This window comes from Oryctolagus cuniculus, chromosome 11, assembly GCF_051225735.1.
Source record: "Oryctolagus cuniculus isolate XC-2025 breed Fujian yellow rabbit chromosome 11, ASM5122573v1, whole genome shotgun sequence".
NCBI classification, from domain to species: domain Eukaryota; kingdom Metazoa; phylum Chordata; class Mammalia; order Lagomorpha; family Leporidae; genus Oryctolagus; species Oryctolagus cuniculus.
In genome coordinates, this window is record NC_142877.1 from 5,431,431 (window position 1) to 5,458,206 (window position 26,776).

General features: G+C 47.0%; 1 long non-coding RNA gene and 1 other non-coding gene across 13 annotated transcripts in view; one reads left to right on the forward strand and one right to left on the reverse strand.

The window, feature by feature from the left end:
• LOC103352232 (uncharacterized) overlaps positions 1 to 26,776 on the forward strand; it is a 247,708-nt gene that overhangs the window by 147,446 nt on the left and 73,486 nt on the right. The gene's annotated exons all lie outside the window — the stretch shown is intronic.
• On the reverse strand, positions 15,056 to 15,172 carry LOC127489520 (U5 spliceosomal RNA). Its single transcript, XR_007917444.1, has one exon. It is a non-coding gene; the product is annotated as a U5 spliceosomal RNA (small nuclear RNA).

The window sequence follows — 26,776 nt, forward strand, 5'->3', positions numbered from 1 at the left end:
TACAACACATTAAGGACAGAGATCCTACATGAGGAGTAAGTGTACAATGACTCCTGTTGTTGACTTAACCAATTGACACTCTTGTTTATGGCGTCAGTAATCACCCTAGGCTTTTGTCATGAGTTGCCAAGGCTATGGAAGCCTTTTGAGTTCACCGACTCTGATCTTTTTTAGACAGGGTCATAGTCAAAGTGGAAGTTCTCTCCTCCCTTCAGAGAAAAGTACCTCCTTCTTTGATGGCCTGTTCTTTCCACTGGTATCTCACTCACAGAGATCTTTCATATATAGGTTTGTTTGGTTTTTTTTGCCACAGTGTCTTGGCCTTCCATGCCTAAAATACTCTCATGGGCTCTTCAGCCAGATTCGAATGCCTTAAGGGCTGATTCTGAGACCAGAGTGCTGTTTAGGACATCTGCCATTCTATGAGTCTGCCTGCTGTGTATCCTGCTTCCCATGTTGGGTCATTTTCTCCCTTTTTTATTCTATCAGTTAGTATTAGCAGACACTATTCTTGTTTATGTGATCCCTTTGACTCTTAGTCCTGTCATTATGATCAATTGTGAACTGAAATTGATCCCCTGGACTAGTGAGATGGCATTGGTACATGCCACCTTGATGGGATTGAATTAGAATCCCCTGGCATGTTTCTAACTCTACCATTTGGGGCAAGTCTGCTTGAGCATGTCTCAAACTGTACATCTCCTTCCTCTCTTATTCCCACTCTTATATTTAACAGAGATCACTTTTCAACACTTAAGAATAATTATGTGTTAATTACAGAGTTCAACCAATAGTATTAAGCAGAACAAAAAATACTAAAAGGGATAAAGTATTAAGTTGTTCATCAACAGTCAGGACAAGGGCTGATCAAGTCACTGTATCTCATAGTGTCCATTTCACTTTAACATGTTTCCTTTTTGGTGCTCGGTTAGTTGTCACCGATCAGGGAGAACATATGATATTTGTCCCTTTGGGACTGGCTTATTTCACTCAGCATGATGTGTTCCAGATTCCTCCATTTTGTTGCAAATGACTGGATTTCATTTTTTTTTACTACTGTATAGTATTCTATAGGGTACATGTCCCATAATTTCTTTATCCATTCTGCTGTTGATGGGCATTTGGGTTGGTTCCAGGTCTTAGCTATTGTGAATTGAGCTGCAGTAAACATTAAGGTGCAGACAGCAAAGCCTGTGTTTTTAACCATCAAATAATATCCCTAGAACAATTGCCCCATCAACTTCTCCGTATGAATGTTGGAGTGACTGCAGTTAGACTCACAGCATTGGAGGTTAAATTACTTCTCCCTGTCTCAACTAGAAGAAGTGTTATGCAAGCGCATTTCTGGCAGATGAGGCCAAGGGCAGAAATGAGTCATGTTACATCCGAACAATCGAGTGTTATCTTCCAGAAGGTACACTGAGCTCAGATCATGCATCTGTCAGCACTGAGTGGGGGAGCTTGGAAAGGTTTCTGAAACCCAACAATAGAAATGCCTTTGCTGAGACTATTGAATGAGAAAGAGTGAAATGGGATTCCATGGCAATGAGCAACTTCTCCTCATCTCCACCATCATTTCAGTTTTCTGTCATTGTTCAGCATTGTCTACCTGGGTGTTTGGAAGTTAAATATCTGTGACATTTCCCAAAAGACTTCCTTGTTACCCTGAATTTTGAGGGTATGGTGCCTGCTCATTTTGTATCCTGGATGTTATTTGAAAGCTTTTCCCTTGATGATCAGGGTGGAAAATCATAAATGTAGCAGAATAGGCTAGCTGTGAGGAAGGAGGGCATCCAAGTTGGCTGTTTGCGGTACCCGTGGCTCCCTTGACTAGACTGTTTCTGCTCATGCTGAACTCACTGATGGATAGATGTCAGCATCCCTATCTGGCTAGACTCTTATCCATTGGGGTGGGAAAACTTTTTTTCCACCAAAGGTTGCTTAGATATTTACAGTGTCACTCGTGGCCATACAAAATTATCACCTTAAAAATTAGCCTGCTATTGTGTGAGTGAATTTCAAGTCCTGCCTGCATTTGCTTTGGCAAGGCCAGCCAAATGATTTTGTAGGCTCATATGACACATGGGGCAGACATTTCTCTCCTCTGGGACAAATAGCTGTAAGATGTTTCTGCTCTGGGTCTGTCTGGAGGTACGAATGACATTTATTTGAATGTCCAATGAAAACAGCTATGTCCTGGAGCATGTACCAAGGTGACCAAAGGACAGGAATTAGGGGGATTCTCCACTGGGGGAGAACAGTTTTGGTCTCTCAGTGACTGCCTGGAGCCTGATTTCTGGCTGGGGTCCTTGGTTTTATGCTCAGGGAAGTGGCTGCCTTCTGCTTGTTTGTAGAGTGTAAGATCTTCAGCATTGCTCCCAGAGCCTTGCATTCTTCCTTCCACTTGAGGTGTGTAAGCTTGATTCTGGATTTCTTTTTTCTAGAAGGAGAAAGTTTATTAAATAAATAAAAAGGAGGCAAGGTGTTTATGGTGACAGTGAGGTCATCTGTCTCTGAGACGCACACGTCTCCCTTGCTGGGGACAGATCAAGATCCAGTGTCTTCCCTCTCTGACAGGCGGTGGCCCCATGAGCCACCAGCAGCCCAAGTGTGAAGACAGGGGCAGCAAGGAGAATGTCAGGTCTCAGCTTGGCTGCTTTTGTGCATGGAGAGCTCTGAGGCAGCTCTGAAGCAAGGAGGTGGTTGGGGGTTTGGCCTGTTCTCTCCTTAGCCTTGGCTCAGGGAGAGAGAGCACCAGGGATTCAGGGGATTGAGCCCAGAGGGGTGCCCTTGACATCCTGGAGACTCCTGATTGCCCCTGATTACAGGGCTTTCTTCTTAGCCTCTGTCTTATGCTTCACTCTCTGGCTGCCCTGTGGTTTCTGGTGCTTCATATTCAGGCATTAAAAGGCTCGGTGTCCTTCAGTTACTGGGCAGAGGGCCAGCGAGTGGGTTTAGGTGTAAGGGCTCAACACTGTTATGCAGTCTTTGGAGGCTAGCCACGGCTACCGATAAAATAACATTCCTCAGACGCAAGCTTTGCCCAAGATTCCTCTGTGGGTTTGTGTGCAGACCCACAGCTCACTTTGTGGCATCCAGGCCCAGATGGAGGCCCGGCAACTCAGTGTGTAAGTATTTGAAATTTGTGAGGCAGGGTAATCACTGCTAAAGAAAATAAGGTCTGTCTGGCTGTCTTGACATATATACCTTTGTATCAACAAATATCAACAAATAAAAACTAATATTCAATCATGTAAACAAAACCTTAGCTTATGCATGACCAAGTTGGCCAGTTATTAAAGATGTTGAAATTCTATTATTGTACATATCTGAATGTTCTCTTGATGGGCTGCCAATGCTTCAAGGATTAAGTAATAGAGTGACAATGATTGCCATCCACAAATTATATTTGTGCCACAAAATTTATTTTTGCCTTCTTTTCAGCCAAACTGTTAATTATGCTGTCAAAATCATGATGTTCACATACTTGGTGTTTTGTTGACAGTAATAATAGTGCCATTCAAAATGAGATCCTGGGCCCCCAGTGGATGGGACTTATGAGGCTTCATTAAAATGTTCATGGAAAACTGGGAATTAAGAGTATGAAATGAGTTAATTTTGGTACACGAATTTTTATTGCAAATTTTTTGTAGTACATGGAAAATGTGTATTATAAAAATTATGCGTGGATGTTAAGATTTTTTTTGTACCAAAATAACCTCATTTTTATGAACTTTTAAAAATTTCTTTCTTTTCTCTTTTTTAAAAAAGATTTATTTATTTATTTGAAAGTCAGAGTTACACCAAGAGAGGAGAGGCAGAGAGAGACAGAGGTGTCTTCCATCCATTGGTTCACTCCCCAATTGGCCACAATGGCTGGAGCTGCGTTGATCTGAAGCCAAGAACCAGGAGCTTCATCTGGGTCTCCCATGCAGGTACAGGGGCCCAATGACTTGGGCCATCTTCCACTGATTTCCCAGGCCACAGCAGAGAGCTGGATTGAAAGTAGAGCAGCTGAGTTTCAAACTGGCGCCCATATGGGATGCCAGTGTTTCAGGGCAGGGCATTAATCCACTGCACCTCAGTGCCAGTCTCAAAATTTATTTTTTTTTATTTTTTATTTTTTGACAGGCAGAGTGGACAGTGAGAGAGAGAGACAGAGAGAAAGGTCTTCCTTTGCCGTTGGTTCACCCTCCAATGGCCGCCGCAGCTGGCGCGCTGTGGCCAGCGCACCGCGCTGATCTGATGGCAGAAGCCAGGAGCCAGGTGCTTTTCCTGGTCTCCCGTGGGGTGCAGGGCCCAAGCACTTGGGCCATCCTCCACTGCCCTCCCTGGCCACAGCAGAGAGCTGGCCTGGAAGAGGGGCAACCGGGACAGAATCCAGCGCCCCGACCGGGACTAGAACCTGGTGTGCCGGCGCCGCTAGGTGGAGGATTAGCCTAGTGAGCCGCGGCGCCGGCCCAAAATTTATTTTATTTTCAAAAATTTTTAATTAACATGCAATGCTTGCGTATTTTCATGGGGTTCAGTGCAATATTTCAACACATATACAGGTATAGATCAATGAAACCAGTCATAAATCAATGAAACCAGGCAGCCAGCCATTCTATTTCCATATCTCTCACTGGGTTTTGAGGCTCCCAGCTCCTTTCCTCCAGTTCTTTATACAGAATATAGTGCATCATTGTGAACTGTAGTTGCCCCACTGCGCTGTGGAACACTAGAATCTGTTCATTCTGTCTGAGTGTGCTTTGTGACCCATTAATATTTCCTTTCCCCCCATCCTCCCCAGCCTCCAGAAATCACTATTCTACGTTCAGAACAACATTTTTTTGACTTTCTTATATCATAAGGGGCAGACATTTGGGGAAGTGGGTAAGGCACTGCTTGGGATGCACACATTCTGTATTGCAGTGCTTGAGTTTGAGTCCCGGCTTTATTTCTGATCCAACTTCTTGTTCATGTGCACCCTGGGAGACAGCACATGACGGCTCAAACACTTGGGTCACTGCCACCTCCTGGGAGACCTGAATCGGTTCTGGGCTCCTGATATTGTCCTGACATATCCTTGGCTGTTGTAGGCATTTGGGAAATGAGTTGGCAGATGGAAGACCTGTCTGTCTGTCTCACTGTCTGTCTTTGCCTATCAAATAAGATTAACATAAAAAAGCTTCAAAAGATGAAAGATCCCATTTGACTTACGTATCTGCCTTTCAAATAAATAAATACTTCCACATATAAGACAGAACATAGTGATATTAGTGATATTTGTCATTTTGTCTTTCTGTGTCTGACTTACTTCACTTAACATAATGATCTCTAATTCCATTCATTTACTGAAAATATCAGCATTTCATTCTTTTTTGTGGCTGAATAATATTCAATTTTGTGTGTCTGTCACATTTGCTTTATCAATTCATTCATTGTTAATGGACCTCTAGGTTCATTTCCTGTCTTGGCTATTGTGAATAGTGCTGCAATGAACATGGGAGTGCAAGTATTTCTTTCATATCCTGGTCTCACTTTTGTATATGTATACACACACACACACACACACACAGAAGTGGGATAGCTGGGTCACAGGGTAGATTTATTTTTGGTGTACTGAAAATCTTTCATACTGTTCACAATAATGGCTGCACTAATTTATATTCCCAACAGTAAATCTAAAATGTCCCCATTTCTCCACATCCTTTCCAGAATTTTGTATTTTGTCTTTTTGACAATAGCCAGTCAAACTGGAGTGAGATGATACCTCATTGTGTGTTTTTTTAAAAGATTTTATTTATTTATTTGAGAGGTAGAGTTACAGACAGTGAGAGGGAGAGACAGAGAAAGGTCTTCTGTCTGTTGGTTCACTCCCCAATTGGCCACAATGGCCAGAGCTGTGCCGATCCGAAGCCAGGAGCCAGGTGCTTCTTCCTGGTCTCCCTTGTGGGTACAGAGGCCCAAGGGCTTGGGCCATCTTCTACTGCTTTCTCAGGCCACAGCAGAGAGCTGGATTGGAAGAGGAGCAGCCAGGACTAGAATCGGCGCTCATATGGGATGCCAGCGCCACAGATGGAGGATTAACCTACTGTGCCATGGCGCCAGCCCCCTCATTGTGGTTTTGATTTGTGTTTCCCTGATGGCTAGTGATACTGAGCATTATTTTTCATATATTTCATATATTTGTATTCCCTCTGAGAAATGTCTGTTTGGATCCTTTGTCCCTTTCTTAACTGGATTGTATGTTTGGTTTCATTGTGTTTTCTTGTTTATATGTAGATTTATTTGTCAGGTGCATAGTTTGAAAGCTTCTTCTCCCATTTTGTCAACTGTCTTTTCACTCTATTTATGGCTGCTTTTGCTGTGCAGAGGTTTCTTAGTTTTGTGTAATCCTATTTTGTCTGATTTTGCTTTTGTTGCTTGTGCTTTTCCCTCCCCTCCCCCCAAAAATTATAGCCTAGTCCAATGTCATGAAGTGTTTTCTTCTAATGGTTTCATATTTTTAATATTTTTGAAAGATTTTATTTATTTGAGAGGTAGCGTTACAGACAGTGAGAGGAAGAAACAGAGAGAAAGGTCTTCCTTCTGTTGGTTCATTCTCCAAATGGCCACAATGGCTGGAGCTGTACCAATCCAAAGCCAGGAGCCAGGAGCTTCTTCCGGTCTCCCACGTGGGTGCAGCTGGGGCTAGAACGGGTGCCCATATGGGATGCTGGTGCTGCAGGCAGAGGATTAACCTACTGCTCCATGGCATCGGCCATCCCCCCTTTTTTTACACTTGATCTTAGCCAAAAGGCCGAGAAGTGATTTATTTATTTAGTTTTAATTTTTTAATTGTTTTATATATTTGAAAGAAGAATTATGGGGAGGGGGAGAGAGAGAGATGGATCTTTGATTCATTGATCTATCCCCCAAATGGCCACAATGGCTATGGTTGGGCCAGGCTGAAGCCAGGAGCCAGGAGCTTCTTCCAGGTCTCCCACATGGGTGCAGGGGCCCAAGCACTTGGGCCTTCTTTCACTAATTTCCCAGGTGTATTAGCAGGGAACTGGATTAGAAGTGGAATAGCTGGGACTCAAATTGGCACCTATATGGGATGCTGCCTCTAGGAATACTTATTATAGAGACTATCCTTTCTCCAGGAGATTTTTTAGTGTCTTTATCAAATGTCAGTTGGTTGCAGATAAATGGATTGATTTCTGGGTTCCCTATTTTGTTCTATGTATCTATGTGTCTGTGTGTCTGTTTTCATGCCAGTACCATGCCATACCACTACAGCTCTGTGGTATGTCTTGAAATCTGGTATTTTGATGCTTCCAACTTTGTTGTTTGTCTTGGAGATTATTTTGGCTACTTGGACTCATTTTTGATTCCATATGAATTTTAGGATTGTTTTGTCTATTTCTGTGATGAATATCATTTTTGATAGGGATTACTTGAACCTATAAATTACTTTGAATAAAATTGACATTTTAACAATATTAATTCTTCTAAATGATCATTGGAGGTATTTTTTTTTGGCGTGGCTTCTAAAATTTCTTTCAATATTTTGTAATTTTCATTGAAAAGGGCTTTCACATCCTTGGTTAAATTTTTTGTTAGCTATTGTGAATGGCATTGTTCTGATAATTTCTCTCTCACTGAGTTCATATTGCTGTATACAAATGCTCATGATTTTTGTTTTGTTATCCTTTGACTTTACTGAGTTAATTCATCAGTTCTAATAGTCTCTTGTAGGTTCCTCTCTAAGTAAAATCAAGTCATCTGCAAATAGGAGTAATTTAATGTTCTCTTTTCTGTTTGTAAGTCTCTAACTCCTTTTTATTGCCTAATGGCTCTGGCCAAAACCTCCAGTACTGTGTTGAATAAAAGCAGGGAGAGTGGATGTCCTCATCTGCTTACAAATCCTAGAGAAAATATGTGAGCTTTTCTCTACTCAATATGATGTTGGCTGTGGGTTTTTCATACACAGCCATTACTACATTGAGGTATGTTCCTCATTTGTTCAAGCTTTTTATTATGAATGGATATTGAATATTGGCAAATTTTTTATTTCTATTCAGATGATCATATGATTTTTATCCTTCATTCTGTTGGTGTGGTATATTATGCGTATGTTGAGCCATCTCTGCGTCCATAGGCTCAATCCCATTTAATCATGATGAATGATTTTTTGATATGTTGTTGTTAAGTGGGTCGATAGTATTTTGTTGAGATTCTTTTTTATCTGTGTTCATCTGGAATATTGATCTATAGCTTGTTGCTGTTCTTACCTGGTTTTGGAATCAAGTTAATCCTGCCTCCTAGAATCAGTTTGCAAGGATTTTCTTCTTAATTTTTAAGGATAATTTGAGAAGAATTGGTGTTTATTTTTCCTTAAAATTTTGATAGAACTCAGCAGTGAAGCCATCTGGTCTTCGACTTTTCTTTATTGGAGTTTTTAAAATAAATTTATGGATTAACTCTCATTACTTACTGTTGGTCTATTCACATTTTTATGTCTTCATGGTTCAATTTTGGAAAGTTATATGTATCTAGAAATTTATCTATTTCTTCTAGGTTTTTCATTTTGTTGGTATTTGGCTGTTCATAATATTCTTTAATGATCTTTAATGTTTCTGTGGTTGTGTCTACACATATCCTATTGGTTCTGTTTTTCTCGAGAACCCTAATTCAGTGAGTTTACATGGAACCATAAATCATAAGACAGAGAGATACATAAAAGTATATGCTTGACACAATAGGACTCATTATTTTATAATCTTTCCCCATTAAAAGCTATTGAGAAAGATTGGGTAAATTTTTCTGATTCCAATGGGGGCCAGCAGTGGCAGAGTAGGTGCAGAGGAATGGTCACATGGGGATCTGGGGAGCAGAGAGAGATAGGAAGCCTAGTCTCCTCTACCCTCACTGTGGTTTCTTCTTATAAAGCCACCATGGCTGGATCATGGGGCTTTACCCGAGCATCCTAATTCAACCCAGTCACTTCCCAGAGGCCACACGTGCAGACACCATAATTGGATCAACCTCCCCAATCCAACAACGATTATCTTCAATCCTTAATGTAAGATTTTGAGGTTCAAATGTCTACATGAGTTTGGGGAGCAAATTCTTTTTTTTTTTTTTTTGACAGGCAGAGTGGACAGTGAGAGAGACAGAGAGAAAGGTCTTCCTTTTTTGCCGTTGGTTCACCCTCCAATGGCCGCTGCAGCCGGCGCGCTGCGGCCGGCGCACCGCGCTGATCCGATGGCAGGAGCCAGGAGCCAGGTGCTTTTCCTGGTCTCCCATGGGGCGCAGGGCCCAAGCACCTGGGCCATCCTCCACTGCACTCCCTGGCCACAGCAGAGGGCTGGCCTGGAAGAGGGGCAACCGGGACAGAATCCGGCGCCCCGACCGGGACTAGAACCCAGTGTGCCGGCGCCGCTAGGCGGAGGATTAGCCTAGTGAGCCGCGGCGCCGGCCCTGGGGAGCAAATTCTGTTCAATCTGTAACTTACACAATATTTAATTTTTGTAATTTAATATTTTGTAATTTTATATTTAACTTAATGCAATTTTAATGTGAATTTCAAATTGTCAGCATTCAGTACACTGACCTGATGTTTCCTAGACCTCTCCAGCATGGGGCAATGATAAGTTCCAACGTTACCTGGTCAAGGGCCTCCGTTCCCAGTGAGCCCCCCTTTAGCTCCTTCATGCAGATGATAATCCTGGAGAGCACACTGTGCGTGTGATCACTCTGATTCTCCACAACAACCCTCAGGCTGCTGAGGGGTGACTGAGGCACAGGAGGACAAGAGGCTGTCTGACGGCACGTGGTTCCGTCACAGCAGAGGCAGGATTTGCACCCAGGCAGAAGCTGTCCCTTAGCACTGCTGTCCATGACTTTCACCCGCACCCGCCTTCCCAGGTAGCAGTGTGGCTCCACTGCACAGCTCAGTGGAGCAAATGCAACGAGCTAAGGGACTCAGTCCTTGAACTGACTCCTTGTCCAGTGCTCAGTCCATCAGCATTGCAATATGGCAGCCAAAAGGGCCGTTTGGTGGCCTGACTCATCAGCCAGCCATCTGCCCTCTGCTGATCATCGTGTTTCCTGTTGCTTGTGAGCTGTGTGTACCGGCCCAGAAAGTTCAACTCCAGCTTTTGAATGATCCTTCACGAGCTATCAATTTGTTTTGCTGAGAGGAACTCCAAGTATTTGACTACGCTTTCTTTTGAGCTTTGGGGTTCTTCTTACATGTAGAAATATTCACCCTAGAGATCTCTCTGCTTGAAGGAAAACCAGGCTTGTTTGGAAAGTAATTGAATGTCGGCTCTAACTACACGTTCTCCACTGTAAGGTTTCCGCTGGTCTCCAAAAGCTGCTTTCCCGGGTGTGTGTGTGTGTGTGTGTGTGTGCGCATGTTCTCACTCGGTGGCATCAACAGGAGGTGGCGTTTGGTGCCACCTTCTGGTTCAGCTGCTTCTTTGCAGCTCTGGGAATTGTGAGGGATCCCAGGGGAGGACGTCCCTTCCATTATTTATATGGCTGGGGTGCTGGTGAATTTAGGCAATTAGTGGAGACAGTCGGCTGCACACCCAGCCAGGTCCTGGCTTAAATGTGTTTAATTATGCAGGTATGCTTCTTAATTAAAAAGAGATTTTGCCAGAAGGAGAAAGCCGAAGGAAAGCCAAACGCCTTCCTGCTATGCACTTTCTGTCCTTCAGGGATGGCCAAGAGTCTTTTTAGAATAAATAGGTTGGGCTCTAAAGGCATCATACAGAAAAAAAAAGTGTTTGCTAATCTTGTATCGGTAGAGGAGAGGAAATGAATCTGTTGTGACAGAGAAGGATGCGGGAGGTAACTTTCATTTTTCACATTCTGATGCCTTCATGGTCATGCTCCTTATTAAAATGTGAAAGCCAAGAGCTGGTAGCTGGGGAGTTAATTACTGATCTGAGACAGTTTCAGAAAGCACTGTTAGGAATTTGCCTCGCTGCAGATAATGGCAGTAATTGATAGCTAGGAGAAGGTGGTTTTGTCTGCTGGAAACTCCAGCTGTAAACAGTAACATCTATCTATTGCCAGACATGAAAGGATTCAGAAGACTTAGCGTAGACTGCCCTGTGGCAGGCAGATGTGCCTCAAGGACCAGAACTCCTCTATGGGGAAGTGTTCCAGCAGTACTTCTGAAGCCACGTGCTGTTTCTTTCTTTCTTTCTTTCTTTTTTTTTTTTTTAAGATTTATTTCATTTATTTGAAAGAGTTACAGAGAGAGGTAGAGAGAGAGAGGTCTTCCATCCGCTGGTTCACTCCTCAGATGGCCGCAATGGCCGGAGCTCTGCCAATCTGAAGCCAAGAGCCAGGAGCTTCTTCCAGGTCTCCCACATGGGTGCAGGGGCCCAAGGACTTGGGCCATCTTCTACTGCTTTCCCAGATCACAGCAGAGAGCTGGATCAGAAGAGGAGCAGCCGGGACTAGAACTGGCACCCATATGGGGTGCCGGCACTTCAAGCCAGGGCTTTAACCTGCTGCGCCACAGTGCCGGCCCCTTACCTGCTGTTTCTTACCATTCCAGCCATGGGGAAAGTCTGAAGAGTGGGCTTCCCCACTCCCAGGTGCCAGGAAGTTAGGTGTCCCAGCATCCTGTCATCAGGGCCTGTGTCACTCTGGTCATTGCCTTTGCTGGTGACAAGGTGGCATCTGAAATGTTCACTGCTGTTCCCAACAGCTGGATACTGGGCTCAGCACTGGGAAGGTGTTTGTTCAGAATCATTGACTGTGCCACCTGCCTGTAACCTGCCTTGGAAGTAGAAACAGGAAATGGACTCTTGCTGGTGCCTGCACCTGCCATGAAGAGTCAGCTGGGAGAAGAGAATTACATCATCTGGAGTTCTTGGGTGGCAAGCAGTGACATCCGATCTCGGGGACTTAGCATGGAAGGAATGTACTGGATGGTTATGGGGTATTCCTAGAGTAGAAGCACTTCTGTGGGATGGTTCCTTCTGACAGGGTGGTCCAAGGAAGCTCAGGGCGTGCACGCATAGCTGCCAGCACTTCAGGAACTGCCTCATCAAGCTCTCTGGACTCCGCTTTTTTGTCCTTGGATCACTTGACTCAAGAACTGCAAGAAGCAAGGTCTGATTGGCTTTGGTTGGTGTCAGTCACTCACCTCTTGAGTAGAGGAGGGCGGGGGAGCTGATGGGCAGCGTCAGCCAGGCAGCCTGCATTAGTGGCTGGGGGAGTCTCATGGAGGAAGAGAGGCTGCCCTTTGCGGAAGCAGAGCCTCTCTGAGGGGGAGGTCTGTGTGCTGTGCACTGCAGATCAGACACTGTCCCCAACCTTTCTTTTTGGCCTTGGCAGATGCCTTGCTAGGCTGCCCTCCCCAGTTCTAGTTCTTAGTTACTTCCAAGTAAGTGTCTCATGACCTGTCCATCCACGCCTGGCACTCAGGGTGAGAAGGGACTTTTTTTATAAACACTTTTATTTAGTGATTTATAATAATAATTATAATAATAATTTATAATTTCCCAAAGTACAGTTTATGGATTACAATGGCTTCCCCCCCCATAACTTCCCTCCCACCCGCACCCCTCCCATCTCCCACCCCCCTCCCCTTCCATTCACATCAAGATTCATTTTCAATTCTCTTTATGTACAGAAGATCAATTTAGTATATATTAAGTAAAGATTTCATCAGTTTGCACCCACACAGAAACACAAAGTGTAAAATACCGTTTCAGTACTAGTTATAGCATTAATTCACATTGGACAACACATTAAGGACAGAGATCCCACATGAGGAGTAAGTACACAGTGACTCCTGTTGTTGACTTAACAATTTGACACTCTTGTTTATGGCGTCAGTAATCTCCCTAGGCTCTAGTCATGAATTTCCAAGGCTATGGAAGCCTCTTGAGTTCGCTGACTTCGATCTTATTTAGACAAGGTCATAGTCAAAGTGGAAGTTCTCTCCTCCAAGAAGGGACTTCTGAGTGCTTGGCGTCACTAGCCTCTACTAGGCCACGCCTGTCCATCTTGGTTAAGTCTCCATCTTCCCAAATGGGAAACAGTCACTGGTTTTCAAAATCTGGCTTCAGCAGTAAACATATAGTAACAATGACTTTTATTGTTTAACCCAGGAGCCAGCTACTGTGCTACGTGGTCTTCGTGTGTTAATCCAGTGCAGCCTTGTTTTACCTATGGTGCAGGTTATGACACTGACATTTAGATGCTAATTAACCAGGAGCCAATATCTGCTGGGGAACTGGAGCTCAGTTCCATGTCTGACAGGCTTGGAGCCCTCAGTCTCACCACACGGTGCTCTCTCCATCTCAGGGCAGCAAGGCCTTGGAAGTCTGCTCAGCGTCTTCAGCTGTGTCTTAGACGTGGGGTTGTAGGATTTGTGAATGCAGTTGGCCTAGTGCCATGCAGTTTGCAGGAGACCTGAGATTTCCGTTGTCATATTTAATTCTGTTAACATATTTGGCAGCAGTGTTCTTTCCCTGTCTGAGAGACAAGGGGACTCAGAAGTCTGAATGCGGCCTCAGAATTCATTGGGTTCTAACACTTGATGTCCTAAGCAAGGTAGCTCAATGAGAGCTCCGAGTGGAGCTGTTTTCTCAAATGCCAGGTGTTTACTGGCCATCTGGATGAATTAGAGCATTTTTATGACTTTTAAAAAATTTTTTAAATTTTATTTTTTATAAATTCATTTTTATGTCTTACTCTGTGTGGAAGGCCCTCATTTTGGTGTTATGTATCTATCTATAAGAACCTCCTGGTAATAAAACATCCTATTCTGTGTGAAAAGATCAAACTAACAAATTGTAAGTTTTGTTTTTTTACTTAGTAAACTAAGAAAGTCATGCCATTTGCAACTTGCCTTGTGCCAGTTTTGGGGGTGAAATTTCGAAGGGTTACCAGCTTGCAAAATACAAATTGTAAACCACTGTCAAATCCTCATCTGCTCAAGGCACAGTAAATATGTGTGTCAGTAAGACATCAGTCTAAGAACGTGATGCTAGGCCGGCGCCGCAGCTCACTAGGCTAATCCTCCACCTTGTGGCGCTGGCATACCGGGTTCTAGTCCCGGTCAGGGCGCCGGATTCTGTCCCAGTTGCCCCTCTTCCAGGCCAGCTCTCTACTGTGGCCAGGGAATGCAGTGGAGGATGGCCCAAGTGCTTGGGCCCTGCACCCCATGGGAGACCAGGATAAGTGCCTGGCTCCTCTCTCTCGCTGTCCACTCTGCCTGTCAAAAAAACAAAAACAAAAACAAAAACAAAAACAAAACAAAAAAACGTGATGCTGAGTAACCTACATCTCAAACAGATCAGCAATCAGGAGGCAGAAGAGTGTAGGAATATTTGTCGGTTTACTACTTCTGAGTACCAAATCTGTCTTTTCCTTTTTAGCTGTTCTGGTGAGAGTATACTGTGAAGTCGTGTTCACACCATACTTCTGCCAGAGTGGCTAAGATGAGTTTTCTTTTATCTGTTGGTGTTACAGAATTACCCTAAAACACTGTTCCTGCCAGAAATGCAGTATAAATGCTGAATTTTTCCTCTTCATCACCATCTTTAAAGCACAGAGAGGGTATTATGGTTATCTCGGATGACAGAAGATGAGTTTAAGTTGTATTTTGTTGCCTCCCCCCCTTAAGGATTTTGTTTATTTATTTGAGAGAGTTACAACCATAGAGAGAGGGAAAGACAGAGAGAAAGATCTTCCATCCACTGGTTCACTCCTCACATGGCTGCAGCAGCCTGAGCTACGCCAGTCCAAAGCTGGGAGCCAGGAGCCAGGAGCTTCTTCTGGGTCTCCCACACAGGTGCAGGGGCCCAAGCACTTGGACCATCTCCCACTGTTTTCCCAGGCCATAAGCAGGGAACTGGATTGGAGGAGGAACAGCTGGACATGAACCGGTGCCCACATGGTATGCTGGTGCCATAGGCAGAGGCTTAGCCTACTAGCCACAGTACTGGCCCCAGTCCCCTTCTTGTGGATCAATAAGGACTCATGGATTTTTATAACTTATATTTATTATATTTATGTATTTATGTATTTTAAATTTTTTTCTTTTTTTTTAAGCCTTGCAGAATGCAAGGCCTCAAAAAATTGGGTAATGACTCAGAATTGTTCCTCTCCATGGAAATCTTTAGTAAAAGGCGAAAGATTTATATGATCTGAAGAGAAAGCAGAGTATGTATTTTTAATTTTTATACATTTTCTAAGCCATTTTTACTTTTGGTGTTCACTTCTTCCTAACATTAGCCACTGAGCACCCTTTCAAGGTGGCTCATATATTCTCTGGACATGAATCTGTAGCCCATCCACTGTTTCGTTGATTTGGGGAACAGCATGGCTTAGATTGAATTTGTCTTCTTGTGCACAGTGAACGGTTGTCTAAGATTAATTCTGAAAGTAAGAATTGTTGAGTTATGTGTATTTATTTTTAAAAGATTTTAAAATTTTATTTGAAAAGCAGAATGACAGAGAGAGAGAGAGATATACATAGAGATCGTCCATCTGTTAGTTCACTTCCCAAATAGTCACAACAGCTGGGACTGGGCTGGGCCTAAGCCAGAAGCCAGGAGCTGCATCCTGGACACTCACAGGGGTGGGGGAGCATCTTCCACTGCTCTCCTGGGCACGTTAGCAGGAAGCCGGGTTGGAAGCCGAGAGCTGGGATTTAAACCGACACTCTGATATGGAACACTGATGTCTAAAGTGGCAGCTTAACCCGCTGTGCCACCATGTCTACCCTAGATTACGTACACTTAATGTTTTGGAAGAAAATGTCAAATTGCCTTTCAAATTATAGAACCAATTGACCCTCCTCCTTGTACTGTGGCAATACCAGGTCTTCCTTCGCTTTTGCTAGCTCTTGAGATTATTCAGCTTTGGTAATGTCTCCAGGAAGGTAAGTGGAAATAGTACTTGATTGCTCTTTTGATTTCCTCTTCTCTGTTACTATTGATGTTGAGCACTTTTAAAAGGATTTATTTATTTATTTGAAAGGCAGAGTTACAGAGAGAGAGAGGGTGAGAGAAAGGTCTTCCATCGGCTGGTTTATTCCCTAAATGGCCATAATGGCCAGGGCTGGACCAGACTGGAAACAGGAGCCAGGAGCTTCTTCCAGGTCTCCCATGTGGGTGCAGGGGTCCATGTACTTGGGTCATCTTCTGCTGTTTTCGCAGGTGCATCATCAGGGAGCTGAACTGGAAGTGGAACAGATGGTACTCTAACCAGCACCCGCATGGGATGCTGGCACTGCAGGCTGTAGCTTTAACCTACTGTGCCACAGCGCTGGCCCCAAACACATTGTTGTCTATCTTTATTTGTCATTTTCAAATTTTACTCTTTATTTGTGTCCAAGTTTATTTATCCATTTTCAAATGGACATCTCTTGTGGATTTTTGAAAAACCTGCCCACAAAATCAATTCAAGCAATTCAAATGCAGAATTTTGATGAGTAGCAGCTCCCAGGGAGAGCGTGTTCTCCGTGGCTTCCACTGGGTGTCACTGTGGGCCTGCAGAAGATAGAGTCACTGGGTGAAGGGGAAGGAAGCTCAGACTGAGTCGTAGCTACTGCCTGGCCTTCCTCCTGAATGGTCTTAAAGCACTCAGGAGGTGACATCAGTCACTGGCAAGCCAATCTCTTGTGCATAAATATCTTTGTTGGGTGAGACTTAGATGAGAGTCCAATCAAGCTGTGGGTATTGTGGCACAGCCCTTAAGGCTGCCGCTTTGGGAGTGCTGGGATGGACTCTCACACCTCTCATCCAGCTCTCTGCTAGTTCTCCTCGGAGGCAGCAGAAGATGGCCAAGTGCTTGGACCCCTGCCACCCACGTGGGAGACCCCAGTGGAGTTCCTGGCTCCTGGCTTCAGCCTGGCCCAGCCCTGGCTATTGTGGGCATTTGGAGGAATGAGCCAGCAGATGGAAGATCTCTCTCTCTCTTTCTCTCTGTCACTCTGCCTTTCTAATAAATAAATGAATAAGCAATAAATAAACAAAACTAAAGAAAAGGCAGTTCAGGTGGCAGTGTGGCCCTCTCTAGGCTCCTGAAAAATGCACTTTTCATTTTCAATGAGACTGCTGCCTAGAGGAAGGAAAACCAGCCATGGTCCAAGGCCTTCTGAGCGATGTGCACGGAGCTTGAGCCTCTTGCCTGGTGGATGATGAAATGCCTCCTGCGGGGCCTACAGTGTGCATTTGCGGTTTCGAAAGACCAGGGCACAGCTTGCGATGTGATGTTTCTCTTTCTACCTACAAGCTGTCCATTACAGCCTGCCTGGGCCTGGATTTTGTTCCTTTGATGCTAACTGATGAGGAAACCACTAGGTGACTTATATGTATTAAAACCTGACCATTCATAGGCATTTATATCTGTTTCTGTAAACTGTGTTGACTCTAATGTGTGGTCTATTTCACACCCACTCAGCAAACTCCAGTGTCAAGAAAAGCACCCAACCAGACCCTCAGAATCTTCCTCTGTTCCTTTTTGCAGTGACCCCTCCCCTAGTCCTACCTAAAGTGACCACCATCCTGACTTCACTCCATAGACTGGGTTAGCCTGTCTCTAGCATTGCATCAGTTAGCCCGTCTGGGGTTGCTATATTGATGGGCTCAAATGGTGTGTATGCTTCTGAGTCTGGTCTCCTTCCAATATTAAGTTTGTGAGATTCACCCATGTGGCTGAGAACTGTGATTTCTTTCCAGTGTGCTGTGGTATTCCATTGTGTGGATGTGCAGTGGTCTCTTCTGTTGCTGAGACGTGCTTGGGAAGGTCTCCGTTTTTGGCCGTGGTCAGTAGTACTGCTGTAGATACCCCAGTGCCTGCTCTGGGGAAGGGGGATGCTATTCCTGGGTCCTGGGGAAGCATGCGCTCAGCTGTGGCAGGTGCAGCCAGGTGCTGTGCTCCAGTGACACTGTGTCCGTTGACACGCACACCAGCGCATTGAGAGTCCCAGGTGCTCCCCGACCTCGGAAGCCCTTGGCATTTACCATCTCCTTCCTCTAATCAGAGTGTATCATCAGAACCACAGCCCCAGCTCAATCCTCTTGAAACCACGGCGCTCTGTCCACACATGTGATTCCTGGAGTCCCACTGAGCCCAGAGGGCACACATTGTAGTGGCTAACTGCAGACCATTCTGTGGAGAGTACAGTGTAAGGCCTCTTTGTTTGCTTATTTATGAATTTATGCACAATCAACGGTTATGTGGCTCATGGGTCTGAGGCTGCAGATCCTAAGAGCAAGGTGCTGAGGGCCTGTTTGTTAAGATCCGTTTATTAGCGTGAGGATGTTGTGGTTTCATTTCCCTGCTGACTCGAGGAACCAGAGACCCGGCATTTGAAAAAGAAAGCAGAGGTGAGATGGGGAAAAGAATTACTAGGGCTTTAAACAATCATTTGTTCAAGCAGTGCTATTCAGGAAAACATGTAAGTGAAATTTTATTCTGTTGGGATACTTTTTTTAAAAAAGATTTATTTATTATTTGAAAGAGAGAGAGAGAGAGAGAGAGAAAGAGAAAGAGAGAGAGAGAGAGAGCTTCTTTCTGTTTATTTACTCCTCAAATGTGTGCAACAGCCAGGGCTGAGTCAGACTGAAGCCAGGAGCCAGGAACTTCCTCCTGGTCTCTCACATGAGTGCAGGGTCCAAGCACTGGGGCATCTTCTGCTCTCCCAGGTGCATTATCAGGGAGCTGGATTGGAAGTGGAGCAGCTGGGACTTGAACTGGCACCCACATGGGATGCCAGTGTTGTAGGCAGTGGCTTAACCCCTATGTTACGATGCCAGCCTCGGGATACATTTTTTAAATCATCTATTCCCCCTCTTCCAGATTAGTGGAGAAAAAGAAAATAAACTCAGTATGAGTTTCTTTCTTCCTTAATTTTCAAAATGATACTTTTAAAAAAATTCTAATTATTAAAAATCCATGTCTATTATAAAATTTCAGGTAGTACAGTATAATAGACTCCTGAGAAATGTTTCCCGAAATGTCATGAACAGTGGTGTAATGCAATCACCAGTTGGCTCTCTGCTTTAGGAGGAGGGCAGTGTAGAGGGAGTGGGCAAGGCATAAAAGGTGGGTGACCCTGTCTCAAGCAGCTCCAGGCTGGGAAGCGGAGAGGGAGAGGAAGGGCTCAGCATCCCTGGGATTCTCTTGGTTCTGGTGGACTGGACCAGGCTGGTGAAGTGCATGCCAGCTAACAAGGAGATTCCTAATCCTAGCAGAACAAGATGCTGCTAAACCCAAAATGGTCCCTGGTGCCAGTGCAACCAGACCTGCTCCTGCCGCCAGGTGGCAGCAGAGCCGGATGGTTTTGGACCTGAAAGCTGGCCATAGACTCCCTGCTGTGCTGGGTCTCTACATTTACTGTGTGGTCAACTCAGGCTTGCATTTTGTATACTTGGATGTTGGGATCCCACATATTACACGAGAGCAGGGTTTGAACCTATTAATCAGAACGTGTCGTCAGAAACGTAGCCCCCGCTTTATCCGCATGAAGCCACAGTGCCCTGTCTGCGAGCCCGATTCCAGGAGTCTCACTGAGCCCAGAGGGCACAGGCTTTAGTGGCTGACTCTAGGGAGAGAGCTCTCTAGAGAGAACTGGGGGAGAGGACCAGTGGGACGTTGCCAGCATCCCACGTGCGACGAGCCCTTCCTTGGGTGGGAAAGGGTAGGTGCCAGGAAGGGACTCAGCACGTGTGATGTGAAGCAGAGCCCACCTTCCAGGAGCTTGCATGTCACTGGGGACAGAGGATGGCTGTAGAAAATGCAGCCAGGATGTGGCTTTGTTGCTTCAGTGCTGAGAACGCCGGGGACACTCAGTTGTGAGGGCTGGGGTGTTTTCAAGGCATCTCGGTGACTATGCAGTCCTATGTTTTGGGTACAGCCTGGTGCACACACCCTTGGACCACAAGTGGCCATACAGGGTAGGGTCCACAAAACCCCAGGTTTGGCTGACAGCTGGCTTTTTTGGTTTTGTTTTTTATTTATCAATGGCTCAATCACACTGAAGCAGGCAGCTTCCTTAGTCCCTCCTGGGTTCCTTCAGGACCGTTCCCCTGGATTTGCAGTGTTTCTCAAAGTCCTCAGGAGGCTCTAGGAGCTGTGTCTGTAGCCCCAGTAAACCCAGGTCCTTCTGTAGCTTGACTGAGGCATAGAATGGAACTGTAGAAGCATAGTCCAGACCAAACTGAGACACTAACATGTAAAGTGTTCCTAGAGGAGAATAAACATGGTTTAATCTATGGCTTACGTGCAGTAAGGCTTCCAGAATGTTCTTTCTTTTTAAAAAAGGTTTATTTTACTTATTTGAAAGAGTTACAGAAAGAGGGAGGGAAGGAGGGAGGAAGGGATGGAGGGAGGGAGGGAGGGAAGGGGAGAGAGAGAGGGAGAGAGAGAGATCTTCCATCTACTGGTTTACTCCTCAAAAGGCTGCAATGCCAGGACTGGACCAGGCCGATTGCAGAAACCAGGAGTTTCATCCAGGTCTCCCATGTGGATGCAGGGGCCTAAGCACTTGGGCCATGTTCCGCTGCTTTCCCAGGTGCATTATCAGGGAGCTGGATTGGAAGTGGAGCAACCAGGACTTGAACTGGTGCCCCTGTGGGATGACAGAGTTGTAGACGGCAGCTTTACCCACTATGCCACGACACTTGCCCCCAGAATTCTTTCTTATGCTCCATCTTTGTCTTCCTCACCTTCCTAATGGCTTCTCAAGTGTCTCTCAAAGGTCACCCCCCCCGATGCTGTCCCTCTGGCCAATCTTGGTTCTTCCCCCAGCCTGACTCTTCTCTCTCCAGATGGCCTCAGGATAATGTCCAGCCCTGTCTCCTTCCTTTGGGGTGCCTAGGAGAATGATGGGAATGCAGACTGCAAGCGGACCCTTTCGGTAGTGTCACTGAAGAGAAGTGATGATGCTGACCTAAACTTCCTGAACTGTGATGGCACCGAGGCTGGACCAGAGGTGCCCCAGGATGGAAATGGCTTCTGCGCCGAGTGCCGGTGCAGCTGCCCTCTGAAGTTCTGGGATTGGTCCTCATGGGTTGCTGCTGCCTGATGTACCATGGCTCCTTGAGGCGTCCTAAGCACCGTTTTTTAAGGAAGGAAGAAAAACTGTTGAGGTGCATCTGTCATAGTGCATGGAGGGGCCCGGAGCGTCAGGGGTTCATGCATGCTCGTTTTGGTGTCATTGTGAGCACTGGCGCTGGTCTCTGTGGGGAGCAACCCGGACTAGACTAAGTTACTGGAATTAAGACTTATTCTATGCATCTGCTCTCCCACAATATGGCGCTGAGAAGGGAGAAGCAGCTTCTACACAGCTGCCTCCAGTTCAACCAATAAACTGTAAAACCTGCTCCTGATTGGAGGAGAGCAGCGTACTCGGCGTGTGGGTAGCAGAGTTGGGATTGGTGGAAGAGGACTATAAAGGAGGAGAGAGACAACATGCACCAGGAACATCTAAGGGGAACATCTGAGGGAACACCTGTGCAGCCCCCGAGAGAGCCGGCCGGCGGTGTGCCGCTCCCCTGCGGAAGTGGGGAAAGTGGCCAGGGGGAACTGCCCTTCCACGGAGGTGGAAAGGTCGGCAGCCAACCCGGGAAGAACCAGCAGCAAACCCGGGGAGGGCCGAGCAGACAAAAGAACAGCGCAGGGTCCTGTGTCGCTCCTCCACGAAGACGGGGAGCGACAGGTCTCCCTGAGGTCCTCACTGGAGGGCGAAGTCTGTGAGGAAGCACAGCCTTTTCTCTGTCTTAGCACAGAGCTCCCTACACCACTGTCGAATGGTAAGGACAAAGGGGCTCTGAGGACGCTGCCCACTCAGGGGAATTCCTACTCAGGCCATCGAGAAAGATGCACGGGTACACGGTGGTCAGGTGGCACTCACCATGGGAGAGGGACAGGGCTGGAGAAGGGGGGTGGAGCCAGCTGGGGGTAGGGAGTGACACAGGTTGGTGCATCAGGATGTGGTGAGCAGACCAATTTGACTGCAATCATGGAAGCTGCGAAGGTCAGTGGTGTTTGACCTTGAGTGCGAAGGTAATGGTCATGGGTCCTGTCCTGAGGGCCTCGGGGACCACTGCTGTTCTGTGCATAGATAGGAGGCAGGAGCAAAGCAATTCTTGGCAAGAGAAGTGTCTTCCTGAGGCACATGGCAGCAGCATGAGAGGAGGGGCAGCACCCAGGGCTTGGGGCTGGAAGCTCACCTGGCCTCAGATGTTCACTGTAAGTGTGGTGTGGCTCAGTTTCCTCATCCACGGAATGGGGGTGCTCTGAGTGCTCGCCTCGCAGTTCCAGTAGATTAGGTGGCAGTAAACGTTATGCAATGCTTGGAGCAGTACCTGACTTGTGCTGTCTTCCTGATAACTGTTCACTGCCATTTATGCATCAAATGGACAAAAGGAAGATTATCCCCTTCCTCACCCCCATTATAGTCCTTGTCTCGGGCTGGCGTTGGTTTTCTCCTTTCACTATCTGTTTGTCAGGAGCACTTTCTTGTCCTCATACTCAGAATACAGGCTGTGTTTTCTAACCTCAGCCAAATCAGCAGGAGAAGGGAAATTGCTCCTGGATTTCAGATCTGTTACAGGCATCCCTGTCACTTCCACCTGCACCAGTGAGGGGGCGCCCACCACACACAGCTTCGGCCTGAAGCTTGGTTCCTTCTCTCCTGAGCATTTATTTTCTCTACCACTGTCTGTGTTTTCTCAGGCTTCCGACACAAAATACCACAGGCTGGGGCTTAAACGACAGAAACGTCACTTATCACAGGCTGGGGGCTACAAGCCCAGGATGAAGGGCTCAGTAGGGTTGATGTCTGCCGAGCCCACCCTGCTTGTGGTGACAGCCTTCTCGTGGTGTGGCACCATGTGCACTCCTTCTCACAGTGTGACCTTGTGTGTACTCATTCTATGGCCCCGTAGCACGCTTTCTCATGGTGTGACCCCGTGTGCACTCCTTCTCACGGTGTGACCCCATGTGCACTCCTTCTCATGGTGTGGCCCCATGTCCACTCCTTCTCACGGTGTGACCCCGTGTGCACTCCTTCTCACGGTGTGGCCCCGTGTGCACTCCTTCTCACGGTGTGGCCCCATGTGCACTCCTTCTCATGGTGTGGCCCCGTGTCCACTCCTTCTCACGGTGTGACCCCATGTGCACTCCTTCTCACAGTGTGACCTCGTGTGTACTCCTTCTCAGTGTGACCCCGTGTGCACTCCTTCTCACGGTGTGACCCCGTGTGTACTCCTTCTCACGGTGTGGCCCCGTGTGCACTCCTTCTCACGGTGTGACTCGTGTGTACTCCTTCTCACGGTGTGACCCCATGTGTACTCCTTCTCACGGTGTGACACCATGTGCACTCCTCATGGTGTGACTCCGTGTGCACTCCTTCTCACAGTGTGACCTCGTGTGTACTCATTCTCGTGGTGTGGCCCCGTAGCACGCTTTCTCACAGTGTGACTCATGTGCACTCCTTCTCACAGTGTGACCCCGTGTGTACTCCTCAAAGTGTGACCCCATGTGCACTCCTTCTCACAATGTGACTCGTGTGCACTCCTTCTCACGGTGTGACCCCGTGTGCACTCCTTCTCATGGTGTGGCCCCGTGTGCACTCCTTCTCACGGTGTGACCCTGTGTGTATTCCTTCTCATGGTGTGGCCCCGTGTGTACTCATTCTCATGGTGTGGCCCCGTGTGCACTCCTTCTCACAGTGTGGCCCTGTGTACACTCCTTCTCATGGTGTGACCCCGTGTGCACTCCTTCTCATGGTGTGACCCTGTGTGCACTCCTTCTCATGGTGTGACCCTGTGTGCACTCCTTCTCATGGTGTGACCTTGTGTGCACTCCTTCTCACAGTGTGACCCTGTGTACACTCCTTCTCACGGTGTGACCCTGTGTGTACTCCTTCTCACGGTGTGACCCCGTGTGCACTCCTTCTCACGGTGTGACCCCGTGTGCACTCCTTCTCACGGTGTGACCCCGTGTGCACTCCTTCTCACGGTGTGACCCCGTGTGCACTCCTTCTCACGGTGTGACCCCGTGTGCACTCCTTCTCACGGTGTGACCCCGTGTGCACTCCTTCTCATGGTGTGACCCCGTGTGCACTCCTTCTCACGGTGTGACCCTGTGTACACTCCTTTTCACGGTGTGGCCCCATGGGTACTCCTTCTCAGTGTGACCCCGTGTGCACTCCTTCTCATGGTGTGACCCTGCGTGTACTCCTTCTCACGGTGTGCCCTGTGTGCACTCCTTCTCACGGTGTGACCCCGTGTGCACTCCTTCTCACGGTGTGCCCTGTGTGCACTCCTTCTCACGGTGTGACCCTGTGTACACTCCTTTTCACGGTGTGGCCCCATGGGTACTCCTTCTCATGGTGTGACTCCGTGTTTACTCCTTCTCACAGTGTGACCTTGTGTGCACTCCTTCTCACGGTGTGACCCTGTGTGCACTCCTTCTCATGGTATGACCTTGTGTGCACTCCTTCTCACGGTGTGACCCTGTGTGCACTCCTTCTCACGGTGTGGCCCCATGGGTACTCCTTCTCATGGTGTGACTCGTGTGCACTCCTTCTCACAGTGTGACCTTGTGTGCATGCCTTCTCATGGTGTGCACACCTCCATGTTGCTCCATCTTCTGTTAAGCACACCATGCCTACTGGATTGCTACCCCACCTTGATGACTTCAACCTTTTTTTTTTTTAAAGACTTATTTATTTATTTGAAAGTCAGAGTTACACAGAGAGAGGAGAGGCAGAGAAAGAGAGAGAGAGAGAGAGAGAGAGAGAGAGAGAGGTCTTCCATCTGGTGGTTCACTCCTCCACAATGGCTGGAGCTGCGCTGATCCGAAGCCAGGAGCCAGGAGCTTCTTCTGGGTCTCCCATGTGGGTGCAGGGGCCCAAGGACTTGGGTCATCTTCTACTGCTTTCCCAGGCCATAGCAGAGAGCTGGACAGGAAGTGGAGCAGCCAGGTCTCGAACCGGCGCCCATATGGGATGCTGATGCTTCAAGCCAGGGCATTAATCCACTGCACCACAGCGCTGGCCCCGACTTCTTTAACCTTAATTTCCTCTTCAAAGGCCCCAATTCCACACAAAGTCCCAGTGGGGCTAGGGCTTCAAAAGATGAATTTTGGAGTGGGTAGGGACAATTCAGTCCACAATAAGCATTCATTTTTTGCGCCTTCTATCCTGGGGGCTTTGTAATCATTTGTGTGCTCACCGAGAGTAACTGAGGTCATTGCAAGAGATTAGGTAATTATTGGACAGGTCAGCTCGCTCCCTCCCATCATGGTTGGCAGAGTCTGTTTCCCTGCCCCCTGACTTTGCTTAGGGAGGTTGGCAGATGTGAGCAGAGCCACGCTTCTGTGGCTGGGGTCCCCATCTTCTGTGCACCTTTCTCAAGGAGCAGAGCATACTGGGGCAGCTATACGTGCGTGGAGGGTGAGATGCCCGTGGCTCAGGCCTGACCCATGCTGCAGCCTGCAACCAAGCCCAGCAAGGGTGAGAGACAAAGGCTTCTCCTTGGGTGTCCCTGAGTTTGGGAGTGGTTTGTCTTGCAGCAGTATTAGGATTCCAGCTGCCTAACGTAATCCGAAGTACTTACTTTATTCTTACCTTGTGCCAGAACCAGAGCTTAACCAATTCTGTGCAGTGTCTCATTTGATCTCCGTAAGATCCCTGGGATGTAGTCCCACTTAGATGACGAAATGGAGACTCTGAGAGGTGAAGTGGCATGTGAGGGCAATGCAGCGCCATTCTAGTGCCCATGCCATGTGCCCTCTACGTGAGCCTTAGGAGAACAGAGCAGTCACTTGTTTTTCCCCAGGCTGAGACTGGACTTTGCAGGCTCTGCCTTACCTTTTAGTGAATTTCTCTACAAGGTAGAGAGCTACCATTTGTAGCATCTTTCCAAACTGCTCTGGGTTGGGGCGTGCAAATCTGGTGGCTCCTTTTAAATTATCCGGATCAAGCTCCATAGGATGGTGTTCATTCTGGGAGGCCACAGCCTGCCAGCTTTGTCTATGGTGTGAGCTTGTTTGCTCTCAGGGGTGAGTCTTGGTCCTCAGCAGTTCCCTCACGCTTGTTTCCTGTTCCTTGCCGACCCAGCAGACCGCACAGCACTTCTGTGTCTCTGGTCCATGCCACTGCTTCTCTCTTGCCCTTTTCCTACCTGTTTGGTGACTCTTGGTTTGGGGGCATATGGTCGAACCGATTCATAGAAGATTTTGAGAATCACAAGTGTGGTGATTAAAGGACAGTGCAATTAACTTCTGCCGACTAATTGAAAGCCTTCATTTAGAAGGAGCAGTCAAGTGCCTCCTCGCTTCAATGGTGTTCCTCACATAAAACAGCTCTCATGAAAAGATTCTCGGATGTGCAGCAGGCTTTGGGAAAAGAAGGAAGTTGACACTCTCTCTCTCTCTCTCTCTCTCTGTCTCTGTCTCTGTCTCTCTCTCCCCCCTCTCCTATCCCTGGAGTTACACCACTTCCTGCTGGCCGGGCATCTACTGCTGCCTTTTCCGGAGCTGCATGGGAGATGATAAGCTGCACTCCTCTCTGCCTAGGCCCAGTGGGTAGGACTTTCTACCCGCAGGCTCCAGGGCTGCTCACATGACTCAGGCCTGTCCAATCAAATGACCGTTCTTCCTGATCGCAGGAAGTGGCTGGTTCCAGGTTAGCAGGATTCTTCAAGGCACCCATGAAACGCAGTCTGCAACTTCTGCTGGAATTCAGAGCAGAAAACTCCGTTTCAACTGGGAATGCGGAGCTGCTAGGGCAACTGCCTGGACCTCCTGCCCC